At 43.0% G+C, this 14,058-nt stretch overlaps 1 protein-coding gene across 1 annotated transcript in view; it reads right to left on the reverse strand.

The window, feature by feature from the left end:
- Nucleotides 1-14,058, reverse strand: part of LOC111873920 (bestrophin-2) — a 204,519-nt gene that overhangs the window by 184,660 nt on the left and 5,801 nt on the right. The gene's annotated exons all lie outside the window — the stretch shown is intronic.

Consider the following 14,058-nt stretch of genomic DNA (forward strand, 5'->3'; position numbering starts at 1 on the left):
ATAATTAGAATGATAAAGTCAAGGAGGATGAGGTGGGCAGGGCATATAGCACGAATGGGGGAGACGAGGAATGCGTATAGGATATTGGTGGGAAAGCCAGAAGGAAAGAGACCGCTGGGAAGACCAAGGCGTAGGTGGGCGGACAATATTAAAATGGATCTTAGAGAGATAGGATGGGATGGTATGGATTAGATTGATCTGGCTCAGGATAGTGACCAGTGGAGGGCTCTTGTGAACACGGCAATGAACCTTCGGGTTCCATAAAATGCTGGAAAATTCTTGAATAGCTGCAGAATTGGCGGCTCCTCCAGAAGGGCTCAGCTCCATGAGTAAGTAAGTAATAACCAGCACTTAGAACATAAGCGTTTAGAGAGAATACCTGTTACGGGGGAAAGACACGGATATTTATGTCAGAGATGGAAATGCGGGTAGATGCCCTCTACTACATCCGGAGCACTGTATAATGAGGATATTTACAGCCAGTTAATACACTGTAATTACCATTCCAAACAACGATACACGTACGAACCACTGTACAAAACCGAATTGCAATGATTTCCCTTATAGCGTAACTATTTTCCGGGCGCATCGCCTTGTGTGGAGTGTCTAGCTCTGAAGAACTATTTCATTCTTGCTTATCTCTCGCCATTCTTCTGCGTTGCCATCATTCAACCAATGCACACGTCATCGTGTAGGAGTCAGGATAGCTCAGTCGGTATAGAGACGGGCTACGGGATCTACGTCCCGGTTTCGATCTGCAGTGTGCAAGATTTTTCTCTTCTCCGCAGTGTTCAGACAGGCCCTGAGGCCTTCCCAGTCTCCTGTCCAATGGGTACCGCGACCTGCTCCGACTGAGGCATGCGGGCTCCTAAGTGAAACATAAATACGCAAGTAAAAGTAAAGTTGTTTCTGCGCTTAATTAATTCAGCGACATGCCATGAAGAAGTACGGGGGAATGTAGGTATAGCTCCATCATTCTTAAAGTTGGCATTAGAAGCAGATGAGTACTCAGCATTACGCTCCTGCCGCTTTGGTCCCAAGGAAACAGCCCTAGGTACGTAGTGGAGAGGAGGTTGGGTGAGTCCCATAACTGGTATGGATGCTATGGAGAAGGGACACATCTCCTGTTCCTCCGCAAATCAATGTCCGATTCCTGGGCCATCCATCCAATAGCTGTTTTCGCTATACCGACTGAGCTAACTGGGCTCATAAACACACACAAAAAAAACAATTCCGTGGTTTGAGTCCATAAGCGAACTATATCGACCGAGCGACCGCCTACTGTCAGCGAAGTTAGTGCCAACTTTAGGGGACAGCGGGTGTCGCGTGGTCTGCGCAACGAATCCCCACGGTCGTTAATTTCGGTTTTCTAGACCGAAGCCGCTATTTCCTTGAAATAACTCCTCAATTATCCTCATGAGGCTGAGTGGACCCCGTTCCAGACCCACTACTTCTCAGAAAATCTGATCGCGCCGGTAATCAAACCCGGGACCTCTGGATCTGTAGGCAGGAACTCTGACCACTAGACCACAGAGGCGGTCGACACACATTTTAATTTATTTGTATACAAGTTCATAAATATAATATCGCAGCCTGTCAGAAAGAGAAGTGGTAGACAAACTAAGCAAACACCAACGATTTCCTGTAACTCATGGCTGCCTATGTGTAGTTGAAAGGAGATAATGTTATAGCTACACGTCGACACTGGGGCCTTTGTCTAAAATGCAACGTCGCAAATCTGACTTCCACGCAAAAACTACTGTGTTGATTTGGCATTGACTTGCTTATGCTGAGTTTGATTCATTGCCTGACATTTCACTTGCAGTACACAAAGCATGCAACGTGAGAAGATGGCAATACAAATACGGAGACACGCTTATCGTATGCAGAAGTGGTTCATCAATCTGAAAAAAGAGAATTAGCATAACGCTACTGACCTTCTTCCATTTATGCCACTATTTTTTTTTTGCTAGTGGGGTGGGACTAAGTCCTGTACTGCGGCCACTTCTGGCCTATTGTACCAGCCCCAGATGATAGGTGAGGGTGATTGTGGAGCAATTGGTGGAATGAAGATCGACAGGGAAAACCGAAGTACTCGGAGAAAACCCGCCCCAGCGCCACTTTGTCCACCACAAATCCCACTTGACCAGACCCGGGATCGAACTCTGGTGGCCGCGGTGGAAGCCAGCGACTAACCCGCTTGAGCTATGGCGCGGCCCCCTTTATGCTACTAACGTTAACCTGTAAGTTTCTCTAGAATGTTCTATTTTTTAAATTCCAACTGTGATAAATATTTTTTTTTTGCATTCTGTTGCGTATATTGTAATTGAAGGTGCTACGCTGACGCAGCACAATAGCTGATAAATAAATCTTATGTTAAAATGTTTACATTCTGGTTTATTATATATATCCACTACGTGTGTGGGTCTAAGGGACCATTATCAGGTAGTGTTCATGAAAACAATAACTATATTTATAAATCCTTCCTGATGATGGTCTTTTAGACAGTAATATAACAAAATATCAACATTTTACGTAATATCAGTTCCATTTATGAGTTGTGTTGACGGAAATCGTAGTACCTTAAATGTGAAACTGAGGCCGTTTATTAACAGGAGCGTATAAAAATACAATGTTAATTTCTTTTTAATTCTCTTCTATTGTACTGTATTTAGAGAGGGTGGGTTTCCCCATGCACTTAGACCAACGGTTGGTCCATTGTGCGTCCCCCTATGATATTCTACCAGTCTCTATTTCCTACCGGTACTGGTGCGTGCCATCAGTCCCGACTCAGCCAGTGAGTTCGGCCTCTACTGGCTCAGCGGTATCTCGATGCTTCCCCCATCTACCAGAGGCGTTAGAGACTACTGTTGGGCGGGAAATGTCCTGAATTTGGCTCAGTGGTCCCCTTGGGACATGAGGTTCTTTTACGTGCCGTAAAGCTACGACACGGGACCCACGGCTTAAAGTCCCTCCCAGAGGACTTGTTCCCTGAATTTTTCCGCCCTTAAAAATTCCACGACCTCCGCCGGGTTTGAACCCACGTACCTTGAGTCACGAGGTGGGAACATTACCCCTAGACTACGGAGGCCGCTTTTAAATTCTCTTTGTGGGGGGTGGAGTCCAACTGGGTCCACTCGACACCGCGGCCACTGATTGGCCTATTGTACCTGCCCCGGGTGATTATGATGAAGGAGAATTTGGTGGAATGAAGATTGGCAGGGGAAACCGAAGTACTGGGAGAAAACCCGTCCCAGCTTCACTTTGTCCACCACAAATCCCACTTGACCAGACTCCGTAATCGAACCCGGGCTGCCGTAGTGGGAAGCCAGTGACTAACCGCTTGAGCTATGGCGCGGTCTAAAAATACAATGTTATTTCATTATTTATTTATTTATTAATCTTGGCTATTAAGTCCCCACCTTATTGTGGTGATGGGGTCTGAGTGCTCCTGAGACCCTGAGAGCTATGCAGGCGGTAGCATATCTACTGGTAGGTTCACCCATGCCGGACAAGTCATGGGGTAGGAGCCAGACGAAGAGGGATACCCTGGTCCTCCAGGTTGGAGGTTGGGCGTGAGGCTAACAAACTCACACCGTAAAAACTAAATTGTTCAGAAACAAGACCATCAGCCTCGGATGGATGGAAGAATAGAGAAGAATGAGGCAGATTGTTCAGGAGATCAAAGCGCATCCTGAGATGTAGCGCCGAGGGGAAGGAAGGAAGGAAGGATTAATTGTAAGTTATTCACGACAAATTGACACGTAAACGTTAAATAAATACATATCGGAGACAGTGAGAGACAGATGTTGAGACTGGACAAGGAAACTGAGATGTATAAGAACTGGTTCACTGATGCATTCCTTAGACAAACTGGCGACACAGTTATCTGTTATTCAAGTACACCGAGTTGAAAATGGACAATCAGAGAACATACTCCTGAGAGACAACAGTTCAAACACCATATCCGCATTCAAACAGCTGAATTAGAGAGTCTAGGAAAGATTAAGATACAACGTTCCGGCTTCAAGGTACTGCGATTCGGAATTCGGGGTTATGGTAATGACAGTAACAAAAACAAACAAACTCCGTGGTTTCAGTCCGCAATCGAACTATACCGACTGAGCGGCCGCCGCTTGTCAGAGAATTTAGTGCCAAATTTAGTGGATAGAGTATGTCGCGTCGTCAGCGCAACGGATCCCCACGGCCGTTAATTTCGGTTTTCTAGACCGAAGCCGCTATTTCCTTGAAATAGCTCCTCACTTATCCTCACGGGGCTGAGTGGATGCAGTTCCAGGCCCACTACTTTTCAGAAGATCTGGTAGCGCCAGGAATCGAACCCGGACCTCTGGATCTGTAGCCAGAGACTCTGACCACTAGACCACAGAGGCGGTCGAGATGACAGTAACGACGTTCCTGAACAGCAAATCAAGTGTTGATACACAAAAACTGAGGAATTTCACTTAAGGCGTAATGTTTCTGACTTGTATTCGGGAGATGTCTATTTCAAAACTCAACTTACGAGGTTTTCCGTGGTTTCCCTCTGTCCCTCCAAGAAAATGCTGGGATAATAAACTAAATCAGGACAAGACCGCTTCAGTCCACGTCCTTACCAATTATTTAGCATACATTAATTATTTCACGCTACATAAGCTCAGATACTGATATAATAATTAATAACTATGAAGAAATAGAATCAGTGATTACAATCCCTTTAATTTCGCTTGTATAGAAACCTAAAACGGTTCTCAGTCAAAATTCCGGAACCAGGATAGGCTTCAGAGACCTGTCGAGTGTGAGAGATTTATACCAACCAAACGCTCATTTCGTCCTAATATATGTAATATTCTCCTTCCCCTTGTGGAGGCGGGTTATAATACCTCCACCGTAGCCCCGAGAGTATATCTTACTTATTAATGGGGCTGAGCCTTCTGGTGGATCCGCCGAATCTGCAGCTACTCAAGAATTTCCCACCATTTTATGGAACCCGAAGGTTCACTACAGTGTTCAAAAGAGCCCTCCACTGGTCCCCATCCGGAGTCAGATCAATCCAATCCGTACCACCCAAATGTATCTCTCTAAGATCCATTTTAAAATTGTCCACCCAGCTACGCCTTGGTCTTCCCAGCGGTCTCTTTCCTTCTGGCTTTCCCACCAATATCCTATACGCATTCCTCTTCACCATTCGTGCTACATGCTCTGCCCACCTCATCCTCCTTGATTTGATCATTCTAATTATACTTGCAGAAGAGTATAAGTTATGAAGCTCCTCATTATGCAGTTTTCTCGAACCTAATAACAATAATAATAACAATAATCTGTACTTGTCGTGGCATTACAATTTAATCAACACTGCAGCCCCAAATCACATCCAGTCTTCTCCAACAGTATTGTTCCGTACAGCTGCGAGATGATAGCGTTGCTTTGCAAGGCACATTCTACAATTTTAGTCCGTAATGACACTCATTCTTGGGCATGTGACCTTGAAACCATCTCTGCGCAAGCCACCAAACTCTGTTTCAATTAAGAAGCAAAGCCACCTAGACCAATGTTACTACAAATGTAGCTATGTTGCCTTAGCAGAAACCAGTCACCGTAATATTTATGCGATGAGTGAGCCCCGTTCAAGCATCCCCTCCAGATCACATATCTTTAACGAACTTGTGTTACAGTAGCTCTCAGATTATGGCTAAAGAGGAGATCCTGTCACAGACGGAACAGACTCTTGAAAACCTAACAGTTGCTCAGTTAGTCATGAAATTTCCTAATATTTATGAAACCCGGACGTCCATTACCACTTTTACTGGTCCCCACCCTAATCCAGATGATTGCAGTCCATGTTCTCAAAATCCATTTTAACCCTTTGGAATTACTTTAAGTGGCACCTGCTTTAATATTCTGTTGTATTTGTTTTTTTTTTGTGTAAGTGTATTTATGGATTTGGAATAATTCTCTGAATATCTATTGTCTTTCTAACGGAATCGCAGTGTGCTTTTCATGAAGTCGGAACTGAATTTGTAAATATTACTTAGACCAGGTGCTCCCAAAATATTTTGAGCCATGGGCCACTCATTGCTTGGATTTTCTTTGGCGAACAATCCGAATATCAGACGGAATATTTTAATCATTAAGAATCGAATCAGAGGGAAATTTAGTCAACAGTTACAATTTTAAAATAAGAAATAATACAAATATTTTGTAACGAAAATTACACTTTTATTTGTGCATAAATAAAAGATTTTTAACTTCGAAAGTGAAGGTGGACTACTTGGATTTTTCAGCGAACCACGAGTTTAGAAAAGACTGAATTAGACGAATTTTAGAATTCAAAGAATTAATGTTGTCAATCTATGTCCGGGTTTACCGAGAAGTCCATTCCCTTCAGGGTTTTAAAGTAAAATGTTTTTAAGAATTTATCATCTGTTTCATGCGTTCTATATTCCACACCCATCGCATCTTCTTTGATTTGTATGCTATGAAACTTCTGCTTTCAATATTATTGTAACTGACTTCGTATAAATAACAAACCATGATTACGACGTTTTTTTTTATTTCTTTGTGTCAATAATATAACTTATCTGAGATAGCTCAGTCAGTACAGGCTGACTTGTTAGGGAACTGAGGTTCGGTTCCCGGCAGTAGGAAGGGAGTTTAGTCTTCACAGCTTCCAGACTGACTCTGAAGCCCACCACAGGGAGAGCTGAAGAGTAGCGAAGCTGACCACTCACTTGCACCCATTGCTGCAGTCAAGAATCATGGCGCTAGACCTCCACTTCCCATGTCTTCATGGCGTGGTGCTTAATTAAGCACAGGAATGCCTTTACCACAAATATTGTTATATGACTGAAGTATCATTATTTTAACAGAAAAGTTTGGTCTACTTCTCATTACTGTTCCAACTCGCAGAGAATAAACTTCAATAATATATCGGCTTTAGAGATGCAGTAAGCTTAATGAGTGACGGCCAGTTTAGTTCTGAATGAACTTCTTCCGTATTTAGCCAGAAGCAGCGCTTGTTCTTATGAGGTGATAAAAAACTATGAAGAAACTTCAAAACTTCTGCGGTGTTCCAAACCATTTCACATGACCCACTACCTCAAATAACCAGGTAAATCCGTTTTCAATTCTGTTCTTACGGTAACTGATTTATAACAATTCACAGCTTTTCATGTCCTTATTTGCAGATTAAAATAAGAAAATAAGCAGTGAATTGGAACACAAGTCTGACGTCGATCGCTGCCTTCCAAATATTCGGGAAGTAGACCGCCTCTGTGGTCTAGTGATCAGAGTTCCTGGCTACAGATCCAGAAGTCCCGGGTTCGATTCCCAGCGCTACCAGATTTTCTGAGAAGTAGTGGGTCTGGAACGGGGTCCACTCAGCCTCGTGAGGATAACTGAGGAGAAATTTCAAGAAAATAGCGGCTCCGGTCTAGAAAACCGAGATTAACGGCAGTGGGGATCCGTTGCGCTGCCTATGTGACAATCTCTATCCGCAAAAGTTGGCATTAACTTCGCCGACAAGCGCTAGTGGCTCAGTCGGTATAGTTCGCTTGCGGACTACAGGCAACGGAGTTTGTAATCTCAGTATGTGATACAGAAATCATGTATATTTTAAATAAATAATTTCAGACTGGGATTACAAAAATGTTATTAGCGCAGTAAAATGAAGGAAAATGGGGAGATCAGGTGGGACGCGTAACACACATAGGGGGGACGAGAAATTCGCAAAAAACGAAGTAAAAAGAAGACGCTTATGAAATCTGGGCGTATACAGAGTGTTTCACGACTTTAGGGCATAACTGCAGGAGGTGATTTCCTAGGTCTTTGTGATCAAAAAATTTCATATAAACATGTGTCCGATTTTGGACGGTTACGGAGTTATGACCGTTTTTTCATTCCCGTACACGCCCTCCTGTGAACCGCGTCTGTCAGCCGGCAGGTCGCTATTTTTAGCCAGCTACAGACAGAGCGTTCTCGTTATCTCGACACTTGAGAGGTACCTAAGGGGTGGTGGGTTGGTATGTCCGGCGCGGTTCACAACCGAGCGGCAGCCTGTGTTGCGGCCGGCGGTGGCATTTTCGAAAATCAGCTTTAAGCACCAATAAATTCAAATTAAAGGTAATTTCACGAAGTTAACTTTACATTCATACTTTAAATGTATCATGTATTATGCTGGTTTATTATTTTGTTTCGTTTATTGTCAGTAATCGTTACCTTCTATTCTGAGTTTAAAACGGCCATAACTCCGTAACCGTCCAAATTCGTCACGTGTTTATATGAACTTTCTTGATCACAAAGACCTAGGAAATCACCTCCTGCAGTTATGCCCTAAAGTCGTGAAACACCCTGTATATGAGGATAATAAAATTCAGCCTTTCCTATTTTTTTTCCCTTGGCACTACAGCCCCAGTGGGCCTAGGCCTACCTCCATGAACTCCGTTCACTTCGGTTTTTCTGGATCTTACACATTCGGTAGTACTCCTTGGGCGAGTGATCAGCTCGTCGCAAGGCCTCTACCTGTAGACAAACACAGAAAAACTCACACAAAAATCCATGCCCTGAGTGGAATTCGAACCCACGAACCCGGCTTCCGAGCGAGCGAAGACAGTGCATGCATTAGACCGCTCAGCTACCGTGACCGGCGCCTTTCCTATTTACCCCTCAATTTATAAGTAGGTGAACATATTTCACTTCCATATAACAAAACACTTTCGACTATGCTGTGAAATACATTTTTATTTATTTCCGTATACATATTTATTTATTCTGAATATTCCATGTAACACACTCGTTGCAAATTTTTTCAACGTATATTCTGTTTTGAATATCTTGATTATTTCAACATCCAAATTAAAAGAACAAAATGTAAAACTGGTTCGGATATCCTAAATATACTAAATTCCACTTAAATATACAATTTATTTTAAATGTTTAATTAATCTGTCAGTTACTTGAAATACTAATAAACTACTGCTTATTTTCACCAGAGAGAGTGATCACAAAATACACCAATACTCTTATTAATTACAGTGATTATAAAGAGGAAATTATGGGTGTGATATAAGGTCAGTTTTTACTATGTACGAGACTGTACATAATTGGCCAACTTCCTCTGTTGAGTAAAACAGGATAGGCTTGCCATCCGCTGTGTGAGCCTCCCATTCGGCCGACTACCAACCTCAAATGCGGGCCACTGATGCAGCTCCATGCACCACTTCTCAACTCAATGTGCATAAACAACATCGCAGTTTGTGAAACATCGTTAAAAAGATGGAATTTCATTAAACATTCGGTTTGATATTGCTTCCGAATACATTCTTAGTTACTGTTTCCCATACTGCCCTAATTTGTGGAGTCACGATAGCTCAGTCGGTAGAGCGACGGGTTATTTGCTGGACAGCCGCCGTTAAGTTCTCGGCAGGAGCAGTATTTTCTCTTCTCCATAGAGCCCACCCAGCCTCCTATCCAATGGGTATCGGGAGTAAAGTGGCAGGAGCTTGAAACTGAACACTTACCTCCATCCAGTGCCGAGGTCAGGAATGGTGGAGCCACACCCCCACTCCCCATACGTCTTCATGGTGCGGTGCTTATCAAATTATGCACAGGGACAACTTATCCTCACTCTAAGCATATTATATTCAGACACAGTTCAAAGACAATATTCTTTTACATTTCTGATACAATAATATTGTAATTTCAGCATCCTACTACATTAGTTCATCATTTGATATATATACAACTTAAAAAAACTCCGTAACCTGTAGTCCGCAAGCGAACTATACCGACCGAGCGACCGCCGCTTGTCGGCGAAGTTAGTGCCAAATTTAGCGGCTAGAGGGTGTCGTGTGGTAAGCGCAACGATTGTCCACGGCCGTTAATCTCAGTTTTCTAGACCGGAGCCGCTATTTCCTTGAAACAACTCTTCATCTAGTCCAGTGGTTCTCAACCTTTGTTAGACCACGGCCCGGTAAATTCATTTTCTTATAAAACGAGGGTCCTGCGGCTTAGAAACACTGACTTAGTCCATGTTTCCGTAATCCTAGCACATTGCCCACCACGACACACGTAACCGAGACACCATCCATGAAATACACATCGGTGCGAAGCACAAAGGCGAAGATAGTAAAAACGACTGCACTATTTCAAATTTAAAATAATTTTAAATATTATATTATTTTAACAGGAACTAAATTGATTTACATAATAATAACACTTTAGGGCACATAGGCCCCACGGGTTATATAACGCTATAATAAAAAATCCGTGGCCTTTAGTCCGCAAGCGAACTATACCGACCGAGCGACCGCCGCTTGTCGGCGAAGTTAGTGCGAGCTTTGGCGGATAGAGGGTGTCGCGTGGTCAGCGCAACGGATCCCCAAGGCCGTTATCTGTGTTTTCTAGACCGGAGCCACTATTTTTCCATTCAAGTAGCTCCTCAATTGTCCTCACGAAGCTGAGCAGACCCCGTTCCAGACCCACTACATAATACTTATAATACAGTATAATAATTTAAACAAACCATCCTATATATCTGATAATCGGCCTGTGTGGTCGAAACATGTCATTGAATTTGCATGAAAACACGGACTAGCGGAAAATGTTACAGTTATCGGCATAGAGTTCTTGCTAGTTTCATCATAACGACTACAAGATTAGTGGTCACAAATATTTTCCAGGCCTTGTTATTACAGTGCTATTTTCTCAACAACGAATACAAATACGTACTGTATGTGGGGGTTCCTAGCAATACCCGTTAGTCCCTCTTAGTAAAAGTCGAAATACTACCTTCAATCTGGGCATGTCACCTTCCTTGCACATCCTATCTGACCCATTATTCACTAATTATTCGACGCTACAGAGACTGAGCTACCGACAGCTCATTCTGCATTAACATGAAACGCACAAAATCTCAAGCAGATAAAATATTTAGTCGTAGTATGAGACACGTTGGGGGGGGGCACGCGGTAGCGTAGCTGGTTTAGGTACTATGCTACAAGACGACAGATCGCGGGTTCGATTCCCGATGAGGTTATTCGATTTTTCGATTTAGCTAATCCTTCCAGCTGCACTAAGGCCCTGGGATCGGCTCACCCTGTAACAGAAATGAGTACCAGGAATCTTCCTGGGGGTAAAGTGCGGCCGGTGCGTAAGGCTGACAACCTCACTGTCATCTGTGAGGAGATTGTCTACAAAATGTGGGAGCCTCGACGTCTCAGAACCTGTTACGGGGATACCTTCAATTATACCTTTTATGAGACATGGGGAAGTGCTGGCAAATAGCCAGGCAACAATACTGACATGAAGGTAAAGCACAATTGGCAGTACTATGTCGATAAGCAGTACGTTGTATTGGTTAGCAAATTTTTATGCCCAAATTAATGGAATGAATTGGGCATATAAATATTGGTTAGCAAATTTTTATGCCCAAATGAATGGGATGAAACTTGTACGGAGCACAATGGGGATAACGCTGATAATCATATCACAGGAGAAAAGTGAATCGAACACAGGTAATTGTTATACTAAGGCGGTCTCTGGTCAGGGCGAAAGCGGAAGAAAATCTGACCATCATCATCACCATAATCACGGTCATTATTGTCTACTTCTTCTTTCGATGTTTCCACTTTTGTGTGGATCGAAGATTTCTATCTTCCGGGATATATCGCCATATAGCCCTGTGAAACTAACCCGATGTTTCGGTGGAACATATTGCTGCCATCTTCATGGATAAAGAGTAGTCCACGCAAGATGTCAGCACGAAGCAGGCAGAGAGTAAAGTGCGTGGCTTGTGAAGATGCGGGGTTATTCCCAGCGCTGAATGCTTCATGCTGGCTTCTTGTTTGGTTTACTCTTCAACCCTAAAGATAGGGGGTGACACTTTCCTCCGAAACGTCATTTGGCTGGACTGCACGGCATTATATCCCAGAATATAGAAACCTTCGGAACCACCGGTGTGAGAACTTCAAATCCTGCTCAGCATTGCTATCACTGTACAAAACATCGCGTAAGAGTCGACCTAAGGAGACATGTTTGAAAAACTTATGACTGTCCTTCGCAGAAGACACTCGTGAGTGTGAGTGGCTTTTCACCTGTTACCTCCTGTGTCATATACTAGAATCCTTCTCGCTGTGGTCTTACACTGGGGATATTGAAAGCTGGAGAGGCTATAAACATAACGCAGGGCTCGTTCTTACGGCGAAAAGTCAGGGGTGACCAATACAGCCTCGAAGAATTCTGTATCTCCTGAGTGAAATTTTGAGCCGATAACCTTGCTGAGTAATAACAGCAGGTCGGAGAAAACTACATAATGAAGAGCTTCATAACCTGCGCTCATCGCCAAACATAATTTTGAACGATGAAATCAAGGGTTAGATTGGCAGGACATGTAGCACGCATGGGGAGAAGAGGGACGGGTGCATATACGATTTTGTTGGGAATGCCAGAATGAAAGATACGGCTAGAAAGATCTAGAGGCAACTGGGAGGATAATGTCAACACTGATATCAGAGAAACATGATGGTGTGGACTGGATTCATCTGGCTTAAGGATAGGGATCAGTGGAGGGCTCTTTCGAACACAATAATGAACCTTCAGACTCCAAAAAAGGTTGGAAAATATTTGAGTAGCTGAGCGACTGGTGGTTTCTGAAGAAGCGCTCAGCTCCATGGAGTTATTTTGTACAATTTTATGGGATTTGACACCTTGTTGTCTGGTAAAGTTCACCGGGGTTACGAAGAAACGCAGTGACTTCTACTTCGGGGGCGACGACTAAACCAAGCAAGAAACTAGTAAGAAGCAAGCAGAGGTCTGCTCTGTTCTGCTCTACCCTCCTCTGCTTTTATCCTAGATTTGAGGTTATAACGAAGGTAAATGTTCATATTATGGTCTTCTGGGTTACAGCACCATGTAATCTGGCGATTACAAACGTTTCAGGGGAATATACTGCCTCCATCTTCAGGGAAACTCTTGTACAGAGCCATGTTTGCTGTTTGCTTTTAGTTTGTTGCTCTCTCGCTTATTCTTTAAACTTGAAGATGGTGGCGGTACGTTCCTCCGTAAAGTCGGTGAACGTCTACCGGGATACACGGCGTGACATCCCAGAAAATAGTGCTCTTCATGGTCACCGCTGTGAGAACCTTAAATTCAACGATAATATTGTCACGATTTATATGTGGCTATATGGGGTATGGATTGGTAAATGGATTTAGTGACCACTTACACAACACTCGAAACTACAAGTAGTTACAGCGCAATCGCTAATCTCCACACCTTACAAGTTACTGAGCCTTTTTCCAGCCTGTCTTTATCAGCCGTCCCTTGGGAACGGCTTCTAACGGTGGAGATTCTTCAGCTGCACGCGCTCAGGTTCTATCTTCACAGCCTCCCGTGCTATTCATCTCCCAGTTAACTGGGTCCAAGGCTGACTTTCAACTGGCTACTCTTAATGTCCTAATTAGTTAAACATCCAACTTTGAGGATGCTTTTAATTACCAGGAAACAATTTTATGGCTTGTTGCTCAATTAATTAAGCACAGGGACAACCATATACTCGTATTTTGACTCGCCACAAAGTAAAAGTAAGCTTATGGCTTATAACCAGAAGTGTTAATTTTAATGTGTAAATGTAAACCGCCAACAGAAACTGCTAGAAAATTGACACCCCTGACTTGTAGACACCTGCATTCCTTTTAAATGAAAGGAGAGGCAGACTACTGCCATTAGCCGTGAGACTGAAGAATCAGAAGAGAAAACAATCAACTTGGCAATCCCTATACAACGGTCATGATGATGATGATGATGATGATGATGATGATGATGATGATGATGATGATGATAATAATAATAATAATAATAATAACAACAACAATAATAATTTTAAGCTATCCGTATTCTTATTTATATTATTAATCACCAGGGCCCGGATTCTGATGAGNTAAACCTAAAAATATCAAAAAATGACAAAAAAAAATACCTATAAAATTTACATTTCTGTAACCAGCAGCTCATATCCGAGATTTATATATTTAAGAGCATCGCATAGGATACAAGGAAAAAAAG

The sequence above is a fragment of the Cryptotermes secundus genome, unplaced genomic scaffold (genome assembly GCF_002891405.2).
Source record: "Cryptotermes secundus unplaced genomic scaffold, Csec_1.0 scaffold639, whole genome shotgun sequence".
Lineage (NCBI taxonomy): Eukaryota > Metazoa > Arthropoda > Insecta > Blattodea > Kalotermitidae > Cryptotermes > Cryptotermes secundus.